At 38.9% G+C, this 26972-nt stretch overlaps 1 protein-coding gene and 1 long non-coding RNA gene across 6 annotated transcripts in view; one reads left to right on the top strand and one right to left on the bottom strand.

Annotated features, from left to right (window-relative positions):
• DAAM1 (dishevelled associated activator of morphogenesis 1) overlaps window positions 1-26972 on the bottom strand; it is a 164336-nt gene that overhangs the window by 126158 nt on the left and 11206 nt on the right. The window contains exon 2 of one of the 4 annotated variants that reach the window (XM_027570706.2): window positions 7912-8036. The exons of the other annotated variants lie outside the window; for them this stretch is intronic. The gene's annotated coding sequence lies outside the window, so the exon portion shown is untranslated. The remainder of the gene's footprint in view (window positions 1-7911; window positions 8037-26972) is intronic. 4 annotated transcript variants of the gene reach the window in all.
• LOC113909485 lies at window positions 14176-25356 on the top strand. Of its 2 annotated transcripts, none has more exons than XR_003515752.1 (3): window positions 14176-14308; window positions 23566-23787; window positions 24947-25356. It is a non-coding gene; the product is annotated as an uncharacterized LOC113909485 (long non-coding RNA). The 2 variants fall into 2 exon arrangements; XR_003515751.1 differs by having other exon boundaries at window positions 23566-23677.

The raw sequence follows: 26972 nt of genomic DNA on the forward strand, positions 1-26972 counted from the left end.
CTAGTAAATTTCCATCTCCAGCTCCTTAGCTATTAAAAAACACTACTGGATTAAAAAAAGACTAATCATAGCATAAGGATTGCTTTGGCAACTTCATCTTGCCACAGCTTCTTCCTTTTGATCTGCTGAAAATTACCTGAAGCTCAAATGCCAAGCAGCCCAAGAAAGAACACTTTGTTAGAGACAGTTTCTGCTAAGGAAGTAATTACCCCCTTCTCCCTGTACAACCCCCCTCCCAAAAAAGACTGACTGCTCTTCTCATTGGAAAGACATAAAGTGACCATTTCAAATGGGATTTTTTTTTTTTAAGAAAGAGAATTTCCCGTTATTAAGCATAATTAAGCCTATTTTCCTAAGTCTACTAGGCTATTCATTCAATGAAATGAGGTCTCTCTCCTCACCTCTTCTGAGTACCAGCTGTGTGGATGTCCCCACCAGAAATCTTTCGAAGCAGTTGGCTGGTTTGGACAAAATCTAGTATTCCTTGAAAGCCTGGAAAGATACACCATATGGCTTGGTTTGCCATCTCAAAAGTAAATGGACTGTTTCACTGCAGAAAATTTCAACATGTTGCTGAATAGCCACCAAATCAATCTCCTCTGTTAAGGCCCTTTCTTCTTCTTCTTTTTTTTTTTTAGAGGATTTATGAATCTGAAAAGACAATTTTCCATTTTTAGATCTAAAAATAAAAGAAGTCAAGGGCATTCAGAAGAAAGGCCAAGACAGAGGTGCTCTGATAAAACCATGACTCTCAGCAAACAACTAAGTTTAGGGAGAATGAGTAGTTACGAGATATTCTGGAGGCATGACAACCAACCGGCCTTCACTAAGACATGACAATACACAGATCTGCAGAACAAGGCCCGCTCATCGGTGAATACTGTGTGATGACAGGTATGGTATGGATGTTTATAAGCAGACTTGAACTGCTATAGAAGAGCAGTGTTGAAAAATATGCTGAAGCATGAACCTTCAAGCAACAGCAAAGCCAGAGAAAAACCAGCACACAACTTCCCAAGAGAATCAGTTTTCTCCCCTGTAAAGCAGGGATAAAACAGTAGTAACCTGGGATGCCTGGGTGGCTCAGTTGGTTAATCGACTGCCTTCGGCTCAGGTCATGATCCCAGGGTGCTGGAATCGAGTCCCACATCAGGCTCCTTGCTCAGTGGGGAGCCTGCTTCTCCCTCTGCCTGCAGCTCCCCCTGCTTGTGCTCTCATTCTCTCTTGCACACGTGCTCTCTAATAAATAAATAAAATCTTATAACAAAACAAAACAGTAGTAACCTTCAGGCTGGTGGACACTTTACTAGGTGCTCAATAAATAATATACTAATCAAATGCACCAATCACCTTACATGCTTTACCTCACTGAATCCTCATTAAACCCAGAGGTAGGTCCTATTTTCCCATACTTACAATTGATTAGAAACAAATACCCAGAGGGGTTATATAATTTGCCCAAAAATACTCATTTAGTAAACAGCAGCACCTAGATCCAAAACTGTCCAGCTCCAAAGTCTATAAGCAACGGAAGATGCATTTTGGTGGTCCACCAACAAACTTTCTTAGACCTACTCAGTGTTGACTAATAATATGGTAGCAGCTAATGTTTGTTAAGCACTTACTATATGCCAGACACTGAGTTCTTCTCAATGGACTATCTCATCAAGTCCTATGATGTGGTTTTTATTATTGGCACTGTTTTACAGTGAGGCTCTGAGATTCAAAGATTAAGTATATTGCCCAAGGTCACATAGCTGATAAATGGTGCAACTGAGATTTGAACTCTGGCTGTCTGGTTCCAGAGCCAAACTCTTAACCACTAGACCAAACAGTCTCCTTAAAAAAAAATAATGTTTTAAAATGTAGTTTTATTAATTGCCAAATAGTTGGACATTCTATTTTTTTTAAAGATTTTATTTATTTATTTGACAGAGAGAGACACAGCAAGAGAGGGAACACAAGCAGGGGGAGTGGGGGAGGGAGAAGCAGGCTTTCCACTGAGCAGGGAGCCTGATGTGGGGCTCGATCCCAGGACCCTGGGACATGACCTGAGCAGAAGGCAGACGCTTAATGACTGAGCCACCCAGGCGCCCCTGGACATCCTATTAACACAGAACTTTCATTCCCAAGCAACGACAAGTTGATGCACAGTTTGCCATCGTCCCAGCACTGCCTACTCTTTCTCCAACATCGAGGCTAGGAGTCAGCTGCCATTTTTCATTATTATTGTTTGCTCTTTTTTTTTTTTCCTTAAAATACTTCTTGGGCTTCATTTCTATCAAAAGTGGGAAATAGAAGACAGTGAGCCACATGTCCAAAGAAATATGGGAGACAAATGGAAATGAATATTCTGGTGTGTTTAATATGCAAAGTGAATGACTGCTTTCCTTCCCATGCTCAGTTACATTACCTATCTGCTAGAAACATTTGAATTTGATCTGTCTTAACCTCTACATCATTATAAGCAGCAAAAGACATGTTGACAGCAAGTGTACAGCTGTTTAAGAGAGAAAACTTTAAATTCTGTCAACAGGATGATGGAAGGAGTCCCACATGCCATAGAATAATGCTTCTTAAATTCACATGACTTGGAAGCCTCTGGTCAATTTAATATCTGTTTTGTTTTACAAACGTATATTTGCTTGGATAGAAAGAAACGCAGGCCCAGGAAGAGGCTCCGTGTTACCCTGTGGAACACTACTACCTCCCCGGGTAAGGGGACGCTTATTTGAAAAAAAGTCCTCTCAGCCCCATGTCATTGTCACCCCTGTGCGTGCTTAGCTGCCATGTTTGTTTCCAGTTACACTAGTCACTGTACTACCCCAGTCAGACTTCCAGTTGAAAAGGCTACCTAAGTCTAGTTCCACTATGGCCCCACTGGAGACCTATTTGTAAGGAAGTGGTAAGAGGCCCATCCAGATACCTGCTCTTTTACAGAGAAATAATGGATTTGTCATGTGGTTTGCCTCATCTAAGGTCCATCATTAACTCTCTTTCCCTTACAAATTCCAGATACCTGCTCTTTTACAGAGAAATAATGGATTTGTCATGTGGTTTGCCTCATCTAAGGCCCATCATTAACTCTCTTTCCCTTACAAATTCCATTTGTAAGGGAAAGAGAGTTAATGATGGGCCTTAAATTTCTAAATCCACTAAGGCTTATACCAGTAAGCTGACAGCATTAAATTTACCCCACTGCTGTTCCATTATCTCATACATTCTACTATTAAAATGGGCGACAGGGAGAGAAACTTATTTGGCATTCATTTCAACCTAGTGAACTATTTATAGGCAGGATAAATAGCCATGGCCACCTATTAGGATGGAAACCACCATCCAGAGCCATGGTTTGCTGAAGGGTCTCTGAGGATTTTCTAAGAACAGAAGCTGACCCACATGGTGGGGTTAAGCCTCCTTCCTTTGAATTTCAACCAAGAAGTTTAATCAAGCAGCTTTTATGCAAACTTATGCACTCTTAGCAAGTTCCTAGAACCTATGACTATTACTGTTGACCCCTGTGAGAAGGTAAAAAAAAAAAAGTGAAATCTTTCTACTTTATTTACTTCAAAATGAGAGCAGAATGAATATACAAAGAGCCAGGATAGGTCACAAGTAAATGAAAAGTTCCTTTTCATCTTATTTGCATGTTTTTTATTCTTGGTTTTACCTCCCTTTAAGAGCCACGTAAAGTGAGTTTCTAAATCAAACTCACAAAAATCAAACCTACAACTCACCAAAATCAAAATCTAAATGATACAGTGGTGTCAGGAAGATTTCTTCCAAATATAATGGAAAACAAACTACAAAAAGCATCCTCTGCTCAGTGAGAACCAAGAGTGTCATTACTAAACATGTTAAATCAGTAACTTCCACAGTTGACATGTCAGATTGGGCAAAACGGCACAAACTAAAGAAACACCCTGGGAGGAACTTTAGTTTCAATACTTGCTGGCTCATCACAGCTACAATATTCATAATCTAACCTTCATTTTAAAAAATGTATTAGATGACTTCTCTAACATTTTCTAAATGTAATATAACTTTAAAAAAATCAATAAAAAATTAAGGTGTTTTAGAATTCAGAGGAGAAAAATGGAGAGTATTCATTCTACCAATGGACTGCCACTTGTAACTAGGAGAAATAAATTACTTAAAACCAGAGGTAAGTCTAAAACAAAGCAACCTTTTGATCTACAACACTTAAGGGAAGGACAGTGGGAAAAGGCAGGCAAGGAAGACAGGATTTATTCAGATTACCAAATGACATGTGTACTGAGTGTGCTGGCCTCCAGGTGGTTCTTGAGTAAAGACAAGAGTAAGGAAAAGCCATCAAGCATAGCACACATAAATATGACCCTGGCCCTAGGGGAAAAAAATCTGAGTAATGAAGCCCAAATATAGGAGCACAATCTAAAAATAACCCTTCTGCCTCTACAGAGGTATTTTCCTGTTAGTGTTCATTTCAAATGTGTGGGAAGACAAAACAGTTTGAATTAAGTGAATTTCCAGATATTATAAAGTCAAGTGATGCTCTAAACCATATTCGACCAATAGTAAAAAATCAATTTCTCCTTCCTCTAGTTTTCTTGGGGGCAAGGGAACACAAAGGAAAATAATGGGCAAGAATGTCATTTTAAATTCTATGAGAAGCTGATACTATCTCTAGGTAAAACATCTTAATATCTATGTCATGGGAAACATTAAATCCTTGGAATTGTGTCAGTGAGAACCACTATAATTATTTTTTTTCCATAAAGAAAGATGAATAGAAGATGACAGAATGTTGACACTGTGGTTACATTTTCCTATCATGCCACAAATTTAAAAGATTTCAGTATCACTGCCTAGGGTGTCCCCCCCCGCCCCCTTAACTGAAAAAAAAAAGGGGGGGTGTTTAAAAAACAAAACAAAACAAAACACAATGTATGGGTTGACATGTAATTCCAGCACTTCTTCAAAAAATATTTAAAGGGTATCTACTAGTAACCAGATCCTATGCTCCATGCTGCCTCCAGCTGAGATCAATCTTTTCCCCAATGGCAAGTAGAAAAAGATGGGTCTTACTTCTTTTCTCCACACTATTTAAAATTATAGAAATACAATGGTAGTGCAAAAATAAAGAAATGGAGTACCAAAGGAGCCCTTCTCACTATATAAGAGCAGAAAGGCGGCATAAGAGTACGTCCCTTTGGTCACGTGGGAACAACAGTCCCACCTGGACTATTTCAGTACAAAGCAAAGATAGAGCTTGGGGGTAATGACTGGGCAGAAGAAGTCACTGAGTCCCACTGTGACACCCTGCCTTTGGAGCTATGAGTACCACCCATTTGATAGTCCTGGGCGTGCTTATTGGGTGCCCAGCAGTGATGGTAGGACAGAAAACAAGACCCCATCTCTGCCCTCAAGAAGAGTCAAGTTTTAGTGGAAGAACTTACAGTGTGAACAATTTTTCCTATTCATGCTCAGCAGCACCAGATCTGGTCTGGGACGCCGTGGAAATCTACACAAGGATGTTGTTACAGATAACCTGTCCCAAAAATCCAGGCCCACATCCAAACCCTCCCCCCCTTTTTTTTGCATACTTTATGCAGCATAGAATGAACACTTACAGGGATGTTCAGAGTTGTGACAAATTAAATTTGCAAAGCACACCTCTGATACCTGGCCATCCCAAACAAGTCCTTCAGGACATTCACAGAAAGTAGATCTCACAATCTCACAGCCAGTTGTCTCAGTTAAACAATGGAAGCAAACAAGAGGGTGACCTACATAGGTGGTCTATGATGGAGAGTCAGAGTTGCCCCTTTTTCACTGAAAGCACATTTTTGGGAGTGTGGGACAGAAGGAAGGAAATGACAGGTACACCACACCTTTCCTGCTCATCTGTAAACCCATTTCTGTGGTGGTTTACTTTCTAAAGTACCCACTGTATTTACAATAGAGTCTGTATTAAGAATTAGAAGCTAAAATTAGAACATAAGAGAATTATTTTAAAGGTATACCATATATTAATTAAACCATGGAGAAATGAATATTTTGACTCAAGAGTAGTTAGCTGTTTCACTGGAAACACCTAGACCTAGACTAAACACTTTTTATTAAATGCAGAAGTGAGAAAAGAATCTGACAGAGACATGACCGAAGACCATGACTTGTATAACCCCAGGGTCACCATTCACACTGTACTTTGTTAGTGGAGTTGGGCAGCGCCACCCAATGTAAAATGATCCAGGGATGCTATTGCTATTGAGTACCACAGCCCATTCCTAGATTCTAGGGAAAGAGCCCTTGTACTGTATTTTCAGGACAAATGCCTCCCAATCTAATGAAGATCCTTCCTTCTTTGATCTTTCTCAATTTCTATTTCTCTTGTTAATAAAGGGGGGTTTAACCCATGCTGGCAGATACATGGACAAAAGCATGTTAAGTTGCCCCCCTATTTCAGAGAACTGAGAATCCTGCTGAAATCTAGTGTTGTTTTTGCCTGTCTGGCATATGGATTTTATAGGGAATCACCTACCCCTTCTCCTTGCACTCTTGGGGTCACACGTGCTACCCCTCTAACCCTGCCAAAAATGTGCCAATGCTGAACAAAGACCTAGGATAGATGAAGTAGACTTTCTCCTCAGAATTCTAAGTCTCTCCAGCTTTCTTACAGGTACAAGGTCTACCTCATATTCTTCAGGCAACTTTTTTTTTCCTTTTTGGCTCAAGTTTAGTTTCTCTTGCTTACAATCAAAGTAATGCTGATGCATCAGCTAAAAGAAAAAGGATAAAGAAGTAGCATATGTGGTCCTGCTTGGTGGCTTCTCTATGATCTTCCAGGGGTACAAACCAAGTCGGCCCAGAGAACAGCACACCAAGGAAGCAGGCATTAGTTCAATACTGTTCTACCAAGTTGAGTGTCCCCAAGGGCAGTCTACCAAATGGACTCCAGTGAAAAATGTCTCAAGCTCCATTCTCAACTACTGGAAAATAATAAGTACCAAGTTGATCATTCAAATGTAAAAGCATCATCAGGCAATTAAAATACATTTTGAGCCTATGTCCCACTGGATTCCTTGCACTTTTTTTTATTTGCCCCAATGCCATAAGGCTTGTGTTTCTTAACACATTCATGAATAAGAGGGTTCAGTGAGTATAAATATCAACCTATGGACAAACACAGGCAATTTACTACTCTTTTCAGTAGTGAGAGCTTACATTTTATAGTACTGTGCAAAACGAGCCCACGTACTATCTCTCCACTGATCTTCACAAGGTCCCTCTAAGTAGGCAGGGAAGCCAGGCATCATAATACTCATTTTACAAAAGAGGTAGTTAGATCAAACCTTGCCCAGAATCACAGAGCTAGCAGTGGCAATGCTGGCCCACGGACGGGCTCTGATCTCTGCCCACCAAACACAGCACTCTACTTGCACACCATGACAAATCCAGAATCCTAGAGCCACTATTTTTAGTTCCAAGGGAACTAAATGGAAGAAAGAGGGCTAAATGTGGAGTAAGGTGGAGAGGAGAAGCAATGGATGGCAAAGAAAGAGACAGCCAAGTCCTACTGTGTTAGAGGTAAAAATAGTTTCATCAGTGTTGCTTCACTAACCACATTCAATTTTTGGCTTCTTCATGAAAGCTATTAATTATCATTAATAGACTCATAATAAGTATTACTGGAAACAGTGAGTATGCTTAATAAAGAAACCATGTAATTAACCAGATCATTGTTCAAAACTAGGCAAACATCTTTAATATAGAATATTCAATTTTAGTACCTTAAATGTTAAAGAAAATGAAAAACAAAACAAAAAAACCCCACACTGAGCATGTTTGCTCTAGAGTTAATTAATCAGCCAATTATAAGTTAAGTGCTATAGATTAAATACTTATAGGCTAAGTACAGGTAATACATACACTGCCCTTGCCTTCCAGGAGCTTAAAATTTAGTTAAGTTCTATGATGTCCAGAAAATAGAGCCATCAGTTCTTTGACTTCCATGGATATCTTCTTCAGATCATTCTATCTCCTGCCAGAAGCCTCTGGTAAAACAAAACCACAGAAGGAGAGGCCTTGAAATGTGGATCAAATGCTTAAAATCAAGAACTAAATCCAAGACAATACTTTTCAATGTGGCTCCATGATGAGTAATACAGACGCCATTCTGGAAAATCTGTGTTTTCAAAAAATACAGGAATCACTCTTGGGTCCAAACACAATCTATGGCTAGCACCCAGCCAAGGTAAATGTATGCATTTGGAGCAAGATACTAGATCAGAGTTAAAAATGAATAAAAGCATGGCTAGATGTAGTAGTACAGTCCCTGAGGCAAAGGAGCGGACACCTAAGGAATCCTAGGAAAGCAGGACCCTGAGAACAAGAAGCCAGAGTAAGCACTCAGTGCATCAGAACACGGAAGCCAAGTTCATGTTCAAACTAAACATCATGTGTTTATATGTTCATGAACATAAGAAAGACATTGACACTAATTTTTTACTAGACCTAAGATCAGTTCTGAAGAGTAGAAATTCCAATTTTCTAGACTTTGTCTCAAGTTTTACTCTTGGAGGAAGGAGTATTCTATCATAGTTTACATATAAATTTATCATGGGCTTAAAAAAAATTAAAAAAAAAAGTGCCACCAATTCTAACCAGGCATGAAACATAATAAAAGAACAAAGAAAATGAGTAATTCTTCATGAAAGAGAGAATATAAAAGCTGCTTCTTGAAGTGCTGAACAAGAATAAAAAGTGCTCTTGCTTGTCCCAGAAGACAGCAGAGAACAATAACCAGGATACTCACACCACAGCACGGCAACGGTTATGCCAACAACTGGCTAATTGCTATGGAGTTTTTTCCAGCCCTCAGGAAAATACTATTTATAAAAATTCATATAACCTCACATACAAGGTTTCTGAAGATAGGCTGTTGATGGTGTTGGAGAGGGGGTGCATGCTGGTGATAGAGAGTGTGAAATTCCTCTTCAGTATCACACCCTTGGCCTAAGAGGAATTTAGATATAATTTTGATGTACACACCATCACCACCAAATGCCCACATTAGAAAGAACAGTTATATATTAAGCCACTGAGAATTATTCAAGGTAATGAAGTTAAAAAAAGAATGATTACATTGGCTAGGAAAGGTCTTTCAGTTAATTGCCACTCCTCTGTCCATTTACCAGAACCTTCCTGGAGAGCTAACATGCTGTGTGCCTACGTTCTATGGCTTATATGTAGTCTCAATCCTTGGATGTCAGTTACACAAAAGCACCAACAACTCAATAGTCACTGGTGGTAGGGTGAGGGAGTGGAAGACTTGTGCCCAAATCTTCTGGTCATAAATTTATAACTTGTGAATACAAATTTCAAGGTAGATAAATATAGTTAACAAATACCCAGTCTTAAAAAATATCTCCAAAGAACTAAAAGTCAATAGACATAAATTTAAACCAAAATGAAACCTAATCTCCCAAAAGACAAAGCCTGCCTAAAATGAAACTCATACATTCATGTGCCTTTAGGAAACATTCATGGCCATTAGGAAACATTTTAATTACCCTCATCTCACTCCTGGACACAGAATTAGAGGTATCAGGTGTTGTGTTTTTTTTTTTTTTTAAGATGTTATTTAAATTAATTAACTAAAGATGCTACGTTAAAGTAATCTCTACACCCAATGTGGGGCATGAACTTACAACCCAGAGATCAAGGGACCCATGCTCTACAGACTGAGCCAGCCAGGTGCCCCTAGAAGTATCAGTTCTAATGGAAGAGATGGTAGATAGTAATTATTTATACTGTTTCAGAAAGTCTAACATGCATTGGAATATGAGCAAGTCTGCCCTTTGGAAACTGAACCATTGCAAGGAAACACTGCCCAGAAACAACTGAAGCATGAATGACACATTCTGTTACTTCTCTCATTTTAGGCTAGGAATAGGCAGCAACAATTTACCAGCACCTGAATTCACCTAAGCAAAGCTTTCTCTTTGCTGTGATTAATATCATGCTTGGACCTTTTAGACAGAGAAAAGTCTATAGTCAGCCAACTTTCCGTGATGATGGACATGCTCTATCTCTGCACTGTCGAAGAGAGTAGCCACCAGACATATGTGGCTAATGAAGGTCTGAAATGTGGCTAGTATGAATGATGAACTCAACTTTTAATTTAATTTTAACTAACTATAAATTAAATAGCCCCAAATGGCTAGTTGCTACCATTTTGGACAGCATGGGACATGTTTTATTTAGAAGAATCAATCTCAGACTTCTCGTAACTTCAGTTACAAACCACACTGATATAGTCAGAAGCCCACTGAAGATATCACAAAGACAAGAAAGGACAATTTTCCTTTATCAAATAATACTGGACTTATATTGGATAAACTGTAATGTAGATAAATCCACTCACAGTACTCAAGTTGAATGTAGCTGTATGAAGTGTTATGGTGACTGATGCCTTAGAAGTCAGTCACGGACACTCACAGGAAGCTAGACCTGAGACCCGGCAGGTCAGACAGGCTGCCTCTGAGTTCACGGTGGCCAGCAACAAAAAAGGCCCATGTACAGATTAGGAAGAACCAGTTTTCCACCCCCATCCACATGAGAACCAGCCTTTTTCAGACAGTTCTCTTTCTCCCAACACCAGGTCAAACACGATGCCAGATGAAAAAAGATCTGTTTTAAAATTGTTTGAACTGCAGGAAACTCCTATTTGGGGGAGTGTGGGATGGTGTTATGAACTCTCAATCCAGTCAAAGCATGGGTGGACCATAATAAGTCAAAAGAAATATATGTGTATATATTTAGAATTCAACTCTTTATAGTTCCAATTGAAGTAACTAAGTCAAATACACAGATTACAGAAATTACATAGAGGCGTAGCTAACAGAAAACACATCAACTGTTACTCTAATCTCAAAGTATACCAATAAATACTTCACAGTGATATGAAATTGACCCTTGAAATAGTTGTACTTAAAATTTTTGAGGGGGCCTAATCTCTGAAATATAGGCATAATAAAATGCATAGGCAATCTGCAGGGGTGTAATTTATTACACTATTTATAGGCAGCTGTACAAAAATCACCCCCCCCCCCCCACACACACACACTCAACAAGGCCAACCTCATTTTAATGAAAGCAAGATACTGACTTGACAGAGATAACACAGGACCTTGAATGCACGTGCCCGAGATGGGCAGTTTTTAATGGAGAGCAGACGGGAACAGGAGGTCCTATCCTGATTGGAGTGGGTCATTTCAGGGAGAGATTCCGGCAAGTCAGAAGACGTATGACCAGACAGAGCTCGGAGGAGCAGACCAGCGAAAACAGGGCTGGAGAGGCCCCAGGGACAAATACTCACCTTCCCGACCCTCCCTGTGTCACAAGGAGAGTGACAGAGGCTCACACTGGGTGTAGGAATGAAAATCTAGAGGCAATCTATGCTTGCAAACATCATTCATAAAGTTCTATCCTGCAAGAATAAAAATGAGGGAATACGAGAAGGGCAGTCATCAGAGGCAGGCCTTCTTTGCTACAGGAATCTGACTATGTACTGCCAACATACAACCCAAAGTAACCAATAGTGGCCAGAAGGCAGTGGGAGTTATATCTATGTACCAGGACTAAGAAAGGACATTTCATTTCTCCATTTCTTGTTGTTCCCTTCCCTGCCTACTCCCCAGGTCCCACACAGAGCAAGGGATCCAGGATCTTGTCTTTGGCTGGTGTCCTGGGCCATTTTCAGGATCTCTGAACTTGCCTGTTCAAGGCCACAGTGGATTATGAAAGGTCTTGTCATCCTGAGCTCAGACATGGCAAATGCAACCAATGCCTGGTGCAGGCCTGTAACAAGCCTGAGATACTGCGGCCTGCAGAAAGCATGGTCTAGGGCAGGCCTGCCAGTGGCCCCGAGCCAGCTGACCAGCATCCAGTCACCGTTTCTTTTCCAAACACCAACTGAACAAACCTTGATTCAGCTCTAAGGTTACGCTCCGGTGGAGAACAGCACAGAGGAAGCACCAAGAGAATGACTGGAGAGAAACTATTCTGGGCATAAACCAAGTACATGTTCCAGTGGAATTGTTAATAACTCAGGGGTCTTTTATATTTGTTTGAACCTTCCATGTCTAGCTGAGGAAAAGACATATTTCTTTTTTCTCCTCAGGGAGAATAAAAGCAGGAAAGTAAAATTCCTGGTAATGTCATATCCAGTCAAACAGGAAGGTTTGTAGGCTCAGGGCTGAAAGGTTTCCAGAACTACACTGAGCCAATCTGAAAATAATTTATTTGATTTTCATTTGTTTCATTTCCTCCAAAATTATCATTCAGCTCCCTGTTCCCATACCCACCAAGATGAGAGGAAGCATTCCATAAACACAACAAAAATAGAGTATTTAAGAAACACCTGAGATGTAAAGAAATTGGAACCCTCATTCATTGCTGGTGGAAATATAAAATGGTACAGCCACTTTGGAAAACAATTTGGCAGTTCCTCAAAATGTTAAACATAGAGGGGCGCCTGGGTGGCTCAGTCGTTAAGCGTCTGCCTTCGGCTCAGGTCATGATCCCAGGGTCCTGGGATCAAGTCCCACATCGGGCTCCCTGCTCAGCAGGAAGCCTGCTTCTCCCTCTCCCACCGCCCCTGCTTGTGTTCCTGCTCTCACTGTCTCTCTCTGTCAAATAAATAAATAAAATCTTAAAAAAAAAAAAAAAAGTTAAACATAGAGTCTCCATATGACCCAGCAATTCTATACTTAGGTATTTACCCAAGAAAACTGAAAACATACGTTCACTCAAAAACTTGTACACAAATAGTGACAGCAGCATTCTTCCTAATAACCAAAGAATGGAACAACCAAAATGTCCACGAATAAACCAAATGTGGTATACCTATAAAATGAAATATTATTTGGCAACAAAAAGAACTGTTGTACTGATACATGCTCTATGACACAGATGAACTTTTGGAAACTTGATTCTAAGTGAAAGCAGCCCGTCACAGAAGGCCACATATTGTATGACTCCATTTACATTGAATATCCAGAATAGGCCAATGGCCACATATTGTATGACTCCACTTACACTGAATGTCCAGCATAGGCCAATCCATGTAGACAGAAAGCAGGTTCTTGGCGGCCTGGGGTGGAGATGGGAGTGGGGGTGAGGCTGGGGGCAGAAGCAGGATGACTGCCGTCACGGATGACTGCTAACGCCTTCGGAGTTCCTTTCTGGAGTGCTGAAAATGTTCTAGGATTAGGGGCGCCTGGCTGGCTCAGTGAGAAGAGCATGCGACTCTTAATCTCAGAGTTGTGGGTTTGAGCCCCATGTTGGGTGTAGAGATTACTTAAGTAGATACAAAACTTTTTAAAAAGATTTAAAAGGAAGAAAATGTTCAAGGATTAGACAGTGGGGATGGTTGTACAACTCTGAATAAGCCCACGAATGGGGGGGGGGGACAAATTTACTCTAAAATACATGACTTACGTATGTGAAATATATCTTGTCAAGAGAAGAAAGAAGGAAGGGAAGAATCGAGGATGGCAATCAAGAAGTAAAGGAAGTCAGACCTGACATGTCTTACCTGGAAGGGCAGACTGTTGGAGAGCTGAGAGGAAAAGGGAGCAGATAGTTATTTTAATTGCCATGTGGAAAATGGCAAGAAATTCCTGCTTGAATGAAGTCTTCCACTAAGTTCCCCAAATTTCCTCTACATCTCAGCTTTACGGCTTAGGAGCAAAAATTACTGCTTAATTATCTAATAGTCGGTTTTCCGATGTAACATTCTCCTATGTTCCTTTTTTTCCTCTCTTCCCTTTATTTCCTAACTTTTTGCTCCACTGCTTCAGTAAAAAGTGAGCCGGGCCAGTAAAGTCCTTTCCCTTTCTCATCACCGTATCTGTTAGAACATATGGGGAAGGAAGAGGTTGAAACTACTGGCCAAAATGAGGCATTTGGCTTCACCGCAGTGAAAAGAACAGCTTCTCCACGAGAGAGGGGAGGACCTTCCTGAGAGGGTCAGGAAGCAAGAGTCCTGTCAGGGATCTGCGGGAGCAGTCAGCATCACCTCGGCCGCGCCAACCAAGAAGGCACTTAACAATCCACGCCCCGGTATAGAGCGAGAGTACCCAGCACCTCCACCGTCTGTCACCAGACACTCATTCCAGTTATCCTGGATCACCTACAGCCCCAAACGGCCAAGGTCAACAAGGAAAGCAACTCCCAGAAATCACAGCGGATCATGGCAGGCCTCGGAAGGACATTGGGCTGTGTGCTAACGCCCCAGGCAGAATAGCGCAGCCCAGGCCAGGTATGTTAAGCATCCTATTGGCTGGTGTCTTGATGGTGTGATGATTTGATAATGGCAAAAGATGACCCCTGCAGAGAAATGAGCCCTGAACTGAGGTTGTCCTTTCATAGCAAAATCTAGGAAAGACACCAAAGACTCTGCTAGGACAGTGCTTAAAAATCAGGACAAGGTAAAGCATGCCCCCAACACAGCAGGGAAGGAGCACAGCACTGGGAGGAGAGAGAAGGGAAGCAGTCTTCTGCCCACCACATCACTCTTCACTGTTTTAAAATAACGCTGTTGTTTTGTTTTTCTTTAAAAAAAAGCTTCACCATCCCTCCACCCACCCCAAATAGTTAGAGAAGCCCACACCCAAACAAGACAAACATTTACAAATATGTATACCACATAGCCTTGTATTCAAGGGTGGAAACAGATTTGAGTCCCTTCCCTGGTATTACAATGTAAACAATTTTTCTTTCCATAGAAGTATGTGCTCTACTCCCAGCAGGCAGTGGTGTCCGTTTACAACCTCCACTGCTCCTAGGAATAGCAGCTCCGGTAGGGGGATGAAGAGTGGCCTGCAAGCCGGACAATCGGGGTCCTCATCCTGGCTCCAATGTTCACAGGGTAACTCCAAAACACTCTGTGTAAGATGGGAATGTGAGATTATGAGTGTTTTTCAAGTTTTTTAAAGCTGTGAAACCCTTTATCCAAATAAAATCAAGGAGGATCCCTATATATATGTAGAAGAGTTTGAAGTAAACAGGCCGGTTAGAGCTGGAAGGGGTGTGGGGAGAGGGGGACTCTCCCCAAGGCACCTCCTGGAATTGGGACTCCACAGTACATAGTATGGAAACAACTGATGAGATCCCTTAAAAATAAAAACTCAATCCTACTTTTAAAATTTAAACTGAGGGGCCCCTGGGTGGCTCAGATGGTTAAGCATCTGCCTTCGGCTCAGGTCATGATCTCAGGGTGCTGGGATTGAGTCCCATATAGGGCTCCCTGCTCAGTGGGGAGTCTGCCTCTCCCTTTCCCTCTGCTGTTCCTCCTGCTTGTGCTCTCTCTCTCTATTCTCTCTCTCATGAATAAATAAAATCTTAAAAAATATATATTTAAATTGAAACCAAGAAAAAAAGACAAAGTGGTAGAGAGTAACAGTTTCTAATGCTGTACTCTTGGTGGGTGGGGATGGGGTAGGGGAGGGACATGTAAATGTCTCACACAGATAGGTATGCCCATTTTTCTAAGTGAATCTATATGTCGGGATTGTTGAAACATACTCATTTAAAGTGTTACTGAGTTCACTGTCATGTGGGAATCCAGAATTTTTTCTAAATTAAAAAGGAATCATCACATTGGGAACCCCTGCTAAAGAGAAAGCCACAATATTCCACTTGAATCAAACAAGTAAATCTTAAAAAAACCTTGACTGAACTTTTTATTTTAAAGATTCTACTACCTATCATGTCAAACTAGTTAAGATTTCCTTGTCTATTAGCTGTGGCTATTAGAATAGTGCTTCAAGAAGGGCTCTGAGGCCATGTCCAGGCTGAGTAGGAAAGAAATGTCACATTAGATAAGCAGGAGATAAACACGTCTGCCATGGCTGTGTAGGGAATAGGAAGTGGAGGGAAGGACAGGTGTATGTGACAACCAGAATGTGTCTGACAACCAGAATGTGTCAAATAGGCATCTAAGAGGTTAGTGGAGACCTGAGCTCTCTGATTCTATCATCACACTAAATATATTACTGGGCAAATCACTTACTCCAGATTTCAATTTGCTAGCTCTAAAAAGGGGTCAATCCTGACTTCTGATGCAGAATGCTACACTCCTTTAAAAAACCACTAGAGACAACAAAACTGTCACAGAACTGGTGAGCTAATTCAAACCTTGCCATTTTACATCTGAGGAAATTGAAGCCCAAGAGATTGGTGGCCAAAGTCACACAAGTAGAGAGCATGCTCAAGAGTTTGCATTCCCCTACTGGAGAGTTTTCTACAACATGAGCTGTCATAATGTGCGGCTTGAAATCTTGACTTAATTACTCGTATTAGTCCTCCTAATACAAGGGCTTTTTATTTGATACTGTAAAAGAAAAGTTCTCACTTCAAAAAAGTTCATGCCTCTCAACTAGAGGATTGTACTAAAAAAACTGTAGTGTTGTTGCCATAATATGCACCTATACTTTGTCCCTTTTAAACCAAGGTAATTAGAAAGGTTTCTTCAAGGGGCACCTGGCTGGGTCAGTCAATACAGCATGCAACTCTTGATCTCAGGGTTGTGAGTTCAAGCCCCGTATTGGGTGTATGGATTACTTAAAAGAATAAAATCTTTTTAAAACAATAATAGTAATAAAATAAAATAAAAATGTTTCCTCCATAGAAGATAAATTATACATTTAAGAATCTCAGTAAATACGAACCAAATAATAGTTACCAATCTTGGTAGAAAATTAATGATGTTATATTTTAAAAACTGTTTGTCAAAGCTTGACATACTTAGGACCAGCCCCTTTAAGTAATGAAATCTACATAAAGTTACAAAATGTGACTCCATCAGTCATATATTCTACCTAAAACTTTTATAATAAGAGTTATCAGGGATTGGCTAAATCAAAAAATGACAGAGCAGGCATTTTATATTTCTTAAATCAATTTTTTTGGTAAATTCATAATATGGAACTCCTTACCATTAATAAGAAAAGTATGTTTGAATACTTTTAATCCAGAACTTTGTCAGACACAGAACAAGACTTTATAATCTCTATTTTGTTTCCTACAAGATTTTGCCATTGCAAATCAAGAAAGCGTTATAGAAAATTAAGATAAAATACGTCATGGTCCATTTTGCATTGGAGATATCATTTGTCCACAGAATGTGTGAATATTGTCTGATTCTCTACTTACAAAGGCATTTGGTACTCTTGGGAATTCTGGTCCATCAGTCGATTTTACAATGAATCAGACCATTTGTGATTTGAGTGGTGCCTGGGAACAAACCCATCAGCTGGAGAGAAATAGCTACTCTTCCAGGCGAGAAAGACAGGAATTGATGTTTCAGAGAGAATGCAAAGGGAGCCTTCTCCTCAGGATCGTGGTCCCTTACTCCAGAGAATCCTCTCAAAACCCTCTACACCACTGGGTCAGACCATGGCAGGGACTGCCAGCCAACACTTGCCCTACCAGAAAGCTCCATGGGATATGTTCTGCATTTTGTTTGCTACTTCTTGAAGGAAGACAGCCAGCCACAGTGCCTCAAAACAGAGTCCCAGAAAAAAATAATAATAACGTGAACAGAGCCATGATAACACTAAGTTGTCTTCTCTAAAGTATGCTGGTAGACACAGCATTATATTCTATTACTGGGTTACCATAATTATTTAAAATTAGTTTTAAAGCATGAACCTCTCTCTCTCTGCTTGGAAGAGGACTATTTTCTGTTTAAATTAGAACAAACCTGGAGCACTTAAGGTAGGAGAAAATCCATTTCCCCTATAATATGGACTTATGACACACTGACGTGAAGATAATCGGACTGTGATAAATACTGCATTTTTGTAATATTGAGTGCAGTACAGGCAAAATGCTTTAAATATTTTGGCTAAGCATTCAAATATCTGTTCTACAATACCATTTATAAACAAAAAGGACTGGGTATAACATTTCTTTTATCACATAAACCACTCTAATACAAACTTCTGCCTCCCTCCTCATAATATTTGGATTATTTCATTGTTCTACCTCCTATTCTTGCAAACATGTTCAGTCCAGTGGAAAAACTACATATCATCTCCCTGTCCTCTCTGCCTTTACAAGTGTCTTCTATGTAGCAGAGTCTCACTGTCAGCAGAAAAAGCACAGATAGTAGGAAACAACTGAGGCAAACTCCAGGAAACGCAAACTGGCCATAAAATGACAGGAGCTGACTTAAGGTTTCCCTTCACATAATGAGAAAAGGGCTTGTTAAGATAACTACGCAAATCTGCAGCCAGAGACCCTTATCCCAGAGAAATATTTTAGAGGTCATTTTAAATGTGCCTGAAGCACTCAAGAGTTTCCTTCTAATGGGGTCCATGATTGTTTACTGCATTTATGAAAAGTTCTGGTAGCTTCATCTTTGCATTGCTAATTAATTTTGTATGATCTATTTAAAACATTGAGATTTAAACAGGTAAATGGGCAAGCAGGTCGTTTGAGAAAGAAAAAATACAAATGGTCTGGAGAAAAAAGTTCTATTGAACAAATTTCTAAAATGCAAATTAAAATACGATGGGACAGCATTTGCCAGTCGTTCAGTCACTGATAATTGTAAGAGAATAATACTCAGCATAAACAGGTGTGAAATGAAAGATGCTTTAACACTCTGATTCAGTCAACTGGCAAAACTTTTCTTGAAGCAGCATGTATAAAAAGAACTTTAAAATTATATACCCTTTGACCCATTTATTTCATATCTAAGAATGTATCCTAAAAACAAAAAAATCTGAAACATGAAAAAGATGTTCAAATGGTTTTTAATGGAAAAACAACGGGAAAATGATTATCCTATATAGCATATAAAGGAAATACAGGCTGCCATCTAAGAAGTTTATTAAGGGTTTTAATAATCTCATACTCATTAAGATGGCCACCATCAAAAATAACCACAAAATCCCCAAAATGTTGATGAGGATGTGCACTTTTGTTGGTGGGAATGTAAAATGGTACAAGGGCTATAAAAAATAGTATGGCAGCTTTTCAAAATATTAAAAAAAGAACTACCATATTCTAGGCTCAGGGTATACCCCCCAAAATTGAAAGCTTGGTCTCAAAGAGATGTTTGCATATTCATGCTCATTACAGCACTATTCACAATAGCCAAGAGGTGGAAGTAACCCTAGTGTCCATCAATGGTTGAATGCATAAACAAAATGTGGCACATACATACAATGAAATACTATGCAGCTTAAAAAAAAGAAGGAAATCCTGCACATGCTACAAAATGGATGAATCTTAAGGACCTTATTATGCTAAGTAAATAAGCCAGCCACAAAAGAATACTGTATGAGTCCACTTACATAAGATATCTACAGTAGTCACTTTAATAGATAAAGAGAGTAGAATGGTGGTTACCAGGGGCTGGGGTAAAGGGAGATGTGGGGGGAGGCAAAGGGGAGTTGTTTAAGTGGCAGTGTTTCAGTTCTGCAAGATTAAAGGTTCTAGATATCTGTTTCACAACAATGTAAATATACTTAACACTCTGGAACTATATATTTAATAAGGAGGGTTAAGATGGTAAATTCTATGATGTGTTTTTTTAACACAGTAAAAAGTTTTAGTGTCAGCTATACTTCAATTTTTAAAAAAGTTTTAGTAACATGAAATATGCTTATGACAACATTTGGTCGGGGGAAGGATGCAAAAAAGTACAGATAATATATAATCAAAATTTTTTTTCAAACTTCATAAAGATGTATTCCCATAATGTTAACATTATTTGCCTCCTTGGTAAGATTTCTCTTATTCCTTTATACTTCCTATTTTTTTCATTTTTTCATATAGTAACCTGTATTAATTTTATAATAAAAAATAAAATAAGTTTCTGACTTAATAGTTTCAAAACAGCCTTGGTAATGCCTCATGCTGGGCAGGATGACATTTTGTCAAAGGAGGGACTACTGTTAAGAAAAAAAAAACAAGATTTAGAAACAGGGAAAATAGATTACTGGGTATCTTTTCAGTAGAACGCTATTTGTGGTCTAGCAGGTCCTCCAGGGATTATCTTTGACCTTCCCCCCCACCTTTTAAATAGGCCAGTGGTTCTCAAAATGTGGTTTGGGGAGGCCTGGAGAGCCTCGGGCCTTGTCAGGGTGTTTATGAGTTCAAAACTATTTTCATAATAATATCAAGATGTTATGTGCCATTTCTCTCTCATTCTCTCAACAAGTACACAGTGGAATTTTCCAAAACTTTCAATACCCATGATGAAGTCATCACTCAGATGATAACATAAAATAGGTTTTGTTATTTTTTTTAATGAAAGAATAGTTAAAATTTCTCCATTCTGATTCTAATCTAATTAATACATTACACAAACAAATTTCTTTGGGGTCTTCAATACTTAATAGGATCAAAGCATCCTGAAACAAAGAAGTTTGAGAACCCACTGGGCCAGACTATTTCATAATGGCCCTTATCTATAGCAAAGCAAACAGATTTTGCCTGGTGGAGATACAACTGATTTACATACATGTAGGAAGAAAAAACATTAATTTTTATAGTCCTTTAGGATATTAACTAGTTTTGTATCTACTACGAATTTATTTCAGCATTTCTGCTTGTGGACAGGAAGATGGGTCAATGGATGTACAGACAGAAGGATATATATCTTTTTTCAATTTTTTTTAAATTTTATTTATTTGATACAGAGAGAGACAGCCAGAGAGGGAACACGAGCAGGGGGAGTGGGAGAGGGAGAAGCAGGTTTCCCACAAAGCAGAGAGCCTGATACAGGGCTTGATCCCAGGACCCTGGGAACATGACCTGAGTCGAAGGCAGACACTTAACGACTGAATCACCCAGGCACCCCTCAACTTACCTTTTGAACTGGTACTAACATCTTACTGGTTCCTTCACTAATAAGTTAAATAAAATTGTTGATGTGTTTATTTTATAATTTTGAGAATCTTATTTTTTAATTCCAAAAATAATTCTTTAGCATCAACTATCCAGAAACAGATCAGTTTCTGCATGCAGGCCTTAACACTAATAAAAACAGACAACTCAATAATTAATAACCTTCTAAAACAGAAAGCACCAGGCCCAGATGGGTTCGCTGGTGAATTCTACCAAACGTTTAAGGAAAAAAATTATGCCAATTCTCTATAACCTCCCTCTTTCAGAGAATTTGAGTATTTCCTAACTCATTCTATTAAGCCAGAATTTTGCTCATAGCAAAACCAGACAAATATATTACAAAAAAAATTAGCAAATTGAACCCAAAAACATTTAAGATGAATTATACACTACAGTCAAATGGGATTTATCCCAGGTAAGCAAATCACATGTTCATATTAATAGATGCAGGAGAAGTATTTGACAAAATCCAACACCCACTATGATTAAAACAAAAAAACAACAGCAAAAAAAACCCTCTCTGTAAACTAGGAATAAAAAAGAACTTTCTCAATTTGATAAAGACTATCTACAAAAAACAAACAAAAACAAAACAAAACAAAAACCAGGCTGCAGGATACAAGGTTAATAATAAAAGTCAACTGCTTTTCGATATGCCAACAATGAAAGAGTGAAAAGTGAGTGACATTAAAAACAATACCAGTGACATTAGGCACCCCCCAAAATGAAATACTTAGGTAGAAGTCTAATAAAATATGTACACGACCTCTATGAAGAAAATATAAAACTCTAATGAAGAAATCAAAGAACAAAATAAATGGAGAGAGAATCCATGTGCATGGATAAGAAGATTCAATATTGTCAAGATGTCACTTCTCCCCAATTTACCACACCCATTTGTTTACATACTGTCGATGGCTATTTTTCCTACAATAATGACAGGAACAACATGGCCTACCAAGCTGAAAATATCTACTATCTGTCCCTTTATAGAAAAAGGTCTGTATCCCCTATTTTAAGTAATTATGGTCTAATTAAGCTGCTACTTATCTCAACCCAATGCTATTTTTTCCTTCAAAACAAAATTTAAATTAGATAACCTCTTCTTTCTTTCAATGGCAGTCATATAAAATTGTTCTCCTAAAACAATATTAACTTGCATTTTTTAAAAATAAAATATTTCAATGGTAAGAATTTTAAATATGCATCATGTTCTTTGAGGACAAAGGATAGGTCTTTAGAGAACCTACAGATAAGAAATAATTAGCAAAGCCCTCTTACAAGAAAGCAATTATTTTATGATCTTCACAATTTTTAAAATCTGGTTATTTTCAGAAACTCAAAAATGAAATACCTTTCCCCTTAAGAATTTTTTTTTCCTTTTACAGAAGCTAAAACCCGATTTAACAAAAACACTAGGCCAAAAAAACTAAGCAAATCTAAGTATCACTTAATGAATCTATAGGTTGTATGTTTCCTATAAGAATTTAACCTGCACTAATTCATGCACTCTAAGTATATAACACTTAAACTCTCTCAGTAATACAAGTCCAAAAAACCTAGCATACTTGCTCTACTCCCAAATATTTTTCTAAGTATCTACCCAAAAATGAATCTAGTAAATTATCTATCTATACATTCCTTTCACTAAATAAGCTTTTCTACCGCTAATGACCAGACAGGTCCATGGCATCAATTATTTTCATCTTAACTAATTTACAGAAAATGGATGAAACAGAGAGAGATGTTGTACCATTAGATCTAGACTATGGGAAATTCTATAGGACAAATAACCCAGTTCTTTTCAAAGTATGTTGGAAAGAAAAATGTACAGGATTTAGAGAGGCTTAAGGAATATTAAAACAAAACAAAACAAAACCGGCAATCTATGAACTTTATTGGAATCTTGAGTTAATAAATTTTTAAAAAGTATAAATTTGAAAGCTGATGAGATGTCTGGTAATTTTAAAGAAATAATATAAATTATTTTATGTGTGATAATGGTATTTTAGTTACATTTTTAAAAAGAGTTCTGATATTTTTGGATAGAAATGCTAAAATATTTACAGGTGAAATTACAAGATGTCTGGAATTTGCTTTAAAATAATCTCAGAGTTGGGGCACCTGAGTGGCTCATTCAGTTGAGCATCCAACTCTTGATTTCGGCTTGGGTCATGATCTCAAGTTTGGGAGATCGACTACTGACTGCATACACCTCCACACTGGGCCTGGAGCCTGCTTTCTCTCTCCCCCCGCCCCCAAAATAAATAAATAAATCTTAAAAAAAAAAAAATCCCAGAGTTGATATAAAGTAGTTGGGGGCAAAAATGAAAGATTCACCATGAACTGATCATTGATGAAGCTGTGGATATATGTAAAATTCTCATATTAACTATATTAATCATTCTATGTGGGTGTATGTGTGTAGGAAACTTTCAATAATGAAACATTTTTAAAATATCTTCATTTTCACTCTACTTGAAACAAGAAAAGTAGGAATGGAAAGCCATTAATCTGAGAGGGAGATATTTTAGGAAGACAGAAGGGGTCCAGAAGCGTATTTGTGAGGTGTCATTTATTTCCTGAATTTTTGGATGTTCATCTTAATAATCATCAACAGTTAACTGGCATAATTTCTTTTATCTGGTATGACAGGTGACACTCCCCATTACCCTTTGAACCTGTTTATGATGAGACATCACTCTCATGGTTATGATACATTGGATGGTTAAAGGGAGATCATCTTGGGTAGGTCTGGCCTAATCAGGTAAGACCTTAATCTTCGCCTTTTCTCTGGCTGATGGCAGAAAAGGAAGTCAGAGAGATGTGCTCCAGCTAGCCTGCAAGAAAGGAAACATCCATGTGTGAACTGCCAAGGTGGGCCACGTGACATGAAATGTGGGTGGCCTCTAGGAGGTAAAAACAGTCCCTGGCTGACAGCTAGCTATCTTCAGTTCCTATAGTCACAAAGAAATAAATTCTGCCAACTATGGAGCATGGAAGAACCCATGAGCCCCAAATGAGAACTGCAGCCTTAGCTGACACGTGAATTTTAGCCTGCTGAGACCCTAAGCAGAGAAGCTAGCCACAGCATGCCCAGACTTCTGACCTGGTGGGGTTTTAAACTACTGAATTTGTGGTAATTTGTTACACAGCAGTAAAACTAATATGCCTGGGTAAGCTATCTGATACCCGAAGAGTACACCACAGTACCCCAAAGCTCACCTTCTGCACAAGAGTTTATGATCCCATTGACACTAAGTGAGTACCTAAACCTTCAGCAATTTAACTTTTAATGTAGTGTTTCTCAAAGGATCATGAATCCAAATTTGAGAAACCCTGAGCTACATAATCCCTTATAAATGAAATATTCCTTATCCAACACACACAGTTAGCTTTACAGGCAAGATTACATACTCGAGTGCTTTTTACAGTGTGAGGGCTTCTACAGCAAAAAATCCTGCAAAATAATCATATGGAACAAGTTTAGGGCAAATTGTGACTAAGCCAAATGTATCACCAAAACCTTTAGCTTTTCATCACAGTAGGTATAAAACAGTACAAAGCTTTCTATCCTTTAATGCCCTAGCTCATGATTAGGAGGTGTGAAAAAAATAGGAGCCAGAGTCCATTTCTCTATAACAAGGTTTCCAATGTCTCAGGCGGTCCATAAATATTAAGGAATCATCACAACTATTCTTTCTCCATTTTATATATGTTATTTAGGGGAAAAAATTGAGATGTACATGAAGAAAAGAAATGGGAAAGTATGTCAGAGGTATTATCCCTAAGGTCTAAAATTCTAAGGTTGCACTTAGTAGGATTCTTTTTAGCCCCCTTTTTTTAATTAACAGCTTTGTTGAGATATAAAATTCATCCATTTAAAATGTACAGCGTAGTGGTTTTCTAGTATATTTACAAACTGTGCAACCATCACCATGATTTTTAGAACATTTTCTTCACCCCTAAAAAGAAACCCTGTATCCTGTCTTTTTAACTGTCATTCTTTCTTTAATACCATGTGATTTTTCTCTAGTACCAGAAAACATTTGGTCACCTGAAACACAAAATCAACACCTGAGGAAGAACTGAGGGTAGAAGATTTGATCTACGGGCATAAACAAATACTGGAAAAACTGTGATTTGGGATTGAAGAGTACTGCTTCTTATAACTGATGCTATGAACATTCCTTTGAAAACACAGACATGATTCAAATACACAAAACATGAAACTACTTGCCAGTGAAAGCAAAAAAATCTTTCATTGGAGAGACTCTTCCCCTACTGCACAATGTAACTTGCTTATATCAGAAGCTGAAGACAGAGGATGATCTGAGCTTTATTTAATAAGTAAAACAAGTGTTCTGTATTCCAAAGGCAAAAATCTGGAATTTAAAATAGCATTCTTAAATGTTCACACCCAACATTAAAACATATTTTACAAGCCAAATGAATAAATGAATGAAATGAATATTTTAAGGTGTTGCTTCCATGGCTTATGAGATGGTCCATAAAATGCTCTGTATATTTCCCCCTGAAACTTAGCTATTCCCTTGCCTCTGCTATGCTTGACAGAAATCTGGATCTGAAATTCTAAGTAGAATCCAAGTAAAAGGAGCCATTTTATTCTATTTTCCACTTTGGTAGTTATAACTCCGGGACTTTGTAGTCTGGGCTCCACCATGGCACATGGCATAGACCAAGTAAAGAAACTTGCAACAAACAAATCTACCCTCTGTTTTTGAAGCCAGAAGAGTCTAATGAGAAATTCACTGAGTGAAACATAGCTGTGGATTTTTCTAGAATAGAACCTAGTAAAGCATCTACTACTACCACCCTTCCACCCAGTTTATCTCAAAGGCACTCCTGGTGTTTGCCATTTGTAATGGGGTGGTTTGTTTCCTTTTCTTTTAAACAATAGGTGAATGTGCAAATTGAATCTCCTAGGGAATCATCTTGAAAAGAAGGTAATGTCTCAAATTTTCCAGATCTTTTGCTCCCACTTGTTTTTAGTCCTGGCTAATTATCAGAATTACCTGGGGAGCTTTAAGATTTCTGGAGATTAGGTCCAAACCCAGACATCTACAAAATCAGAATCTGGATCCGTCTCCTTTTTATATCCACCACAGAGGGTATTCTGACTCCCATGCAGGGCAGAGAACCAACAAACAGCCTTCAGTAAGAGGCATGGACCCCTTTAGAAGTCCCACCTAACCCTCTGACAAGGAACTTTGGCTTCTGTTTTAACTGAAAACTGTGTGCTTCCTGAAGCATTATCTTTGCATTAGTTGCTCAAGACCTGAGCTTGGGTTAGTTAGTTAGAACTTCATAATATTCCCTTTATGTACACTGAAAATCTTACCAATGTTTTTCTGAGAGCCAATTTGAGTGTTGCCAAAGCCCAAGTTTTAGATTCCATCTTTAAAGACATTCTTGGTTGAGGAAGAGGGAAAAAAAAATGAAACATCACTCTGTTAAGCTTTTTCAGAGCTCTTCCCACACTGCTAATGTGAGATAAGCTGTCATTTTTAAAGGTTGAAGCCCCCCTCCCCTTTTCTAAGCATTTTGCCCTTTGACAATAATGACAGAGCCAACCTTTCTTTCCCCAAAGCCTCATCTTTCTTATCCACAGATAACATTACTGACCACCCAACACAGGCCATGGGCTTCAAAGTTGTTTACCCACGAGCTCTGGTGGGCTTGCCCTGGCCCAGCATCAGTGTCTCACGGAGTCCCCTGTTGTGACCAAGAATATGTCCTTAAAATGTGGCTGGCCTCCCAGGCAGTGGTCATGGAAGAATGGAGAAATGACCTCACAGGGTCTACTCCACTGACCTTTACTTTGCTCTCACCAACTGCCCAAATAAATAAAAACAGCAGGGTTGCTCGGTTTCCCAGATGAATTCCAATTTATCCCTAAATATCCAAGCCGTATCTAATGTTTAAAGTTCTCAGGCTCTCCCAAATCTGTCAGCTGGCTCTCAACCAAGGCCAAATTTGCCCCTCTGGGGACATTTGGCAATGTCTGGGGACAGTTTTGGTTGTACAATGGGGGGAAAGGT

The sequence above is a fragment of the Zalophus californianus genome, chromosome 6 (assembly GCF_009762305.2).
Source record: "Zalophus californianus isolate mZalCal1 chromosome 6, mZalCal1.pri.v2, whole genome shotgun sequence".
In the NCBI taxonomy this organism is placed as follows: domain Eukaryota; kingdom Metazoa; phylum Chordata; class Mammalia; order Carnivora; family Otariidae; genus Zalophus; species Zalophus californianus.